This window comes from Asparagus officinalis, unplaced genomic scaffold (genome assembly GCF_001876935.1).
Source record: "Asparagus officinalis unplaced genomic scaffold, Aspof.V1 AsparagusV1_Un4136, whole genome shotgun sequence".
NCBI classification, from domain to species: domain Eukaryota; kingdom Viridiplantae; phylum Streptophyta; class Magnoliopsida; order Asparagales; family Asparagaceae; genus Asparagus; species Asparagus officinalis.
The window spans coordinates 1-1,219 of NW_017976395.1; the positions used below are offsets into that span (position 1 = coordinate 1).

General features: G+C 41.6%; 1 long non-coding RNA gene across 1 annotated transcript; it reads right to left on the minus strand.

Annotated features, from left to right (window-relative positions):
* Nucleotides 1–142: 142 nt before the first annotated feature.
* On the minus strand, nucleotides 143–937 carry LOC109828704. The gene is made up of 3 exons (XR_002243801.1): nucleotides 482–937; nucleotides 294–380; nucleotides 143–168 (listed from the first exon to the last, which is right to left on the minus strand). It is a non-coding gene; the product is annotated as an uncharacterized LOC109828704 (long non-coding RNA).
* Nucleotides 938–1,219: the final 282 nt, after the last annotated feature.

The window sequence follows — 1,219 nt, forward strand, 5'->3', positions numbered from 1 at the left end:
CAGCAGCGGCCATCTTCCCGCGTGCCCCCGTTGCACCCCTCTTTCTCTTATTCAAAACCCTTGAAAACATAATAGAAGCATCTTCGTCATCAGTTGATGTCTCTATTGCTGGTGGAGGGGCATTCTCTGATTGCTTTATTTCCATCCCAGTGTCCTCCCGCAGAGTGTCTGATTCCAAACAACCCATTCGAAGTATAAATATTAAGAAAACATAGCCCCTTCTATCTAAACTTAACAATTTCATAGTAAACCTAACAACTGATGCCTAAACACATGGTGAAAAAGTTGCTAACCTATACAAGTTTGCGTCTCCCCATCACCTGCAGAAGGGACTTCAACCGCCGGCGTTATTTCCCTTCCAGTGCCCTCGCGTTGAGTGCCTGTTTTTGATAATATTCAGAGTATAAACAATAAAAAGCTTAACAACTAATACGTAGACATAACAACCAATCTCTAACATATAGCACAAAAGCAAGCTAACCTGTACAAGTTAGTAGCTCCTTCGCTGGCGGGGACACCTTCTCTCCCTCGTTTATTTCTGCCTCAAGGGCCTTGTCAACAGCAGATGCCTCTGGTGGAGGTAATTCTCCTGGCGGAGCATCTTCACTCTCCTTGTGGATATCAGAAAACAATGGTTGTGGAGAGGCCCTCCCTGTTGGAGGGGCCTCGCTCTCCTTATTAGCTTCATCAAATAATAATGATTTATTGACATCCCCATCGTACTGTACATCAATGCCACCCACGGTGCCTGGAGTGTCTGATTCAAAAAATAAACACAAATGAGCTTAGGTACTTCATTGTCAAAAAAAACATAGCATCAGTTACATAACCTTAAAACTAACCAAGATACTTAACAATCAATCTCCAACCTTGGCAATAAATCCCTGACCTTAACATTAGATACGTAAAGTTAACAATACATTCTTAACCTTAACAATAAATCCCTAACCTTAACATTAGATCAGTAAAGTTAACAATACATTCTTAACCTTAACAATAAATCCATATACATACCAATCAATTTTTAACCATAACACGCAAACGTAATTGCATGCCACATCTAACCTGTACAAGTTTGCGGCTCCATCAATGGGCTAGACACCAATCCTGTAGTGCTCTTATCCTTGTATACAGAGAGGGTTCCGGATCATGCTTCGCTTAGTTCCTCTCTCAGTCTTCTAATTTGAGCAGACAGCTTAGCCACCTTCACAGAAAGAGC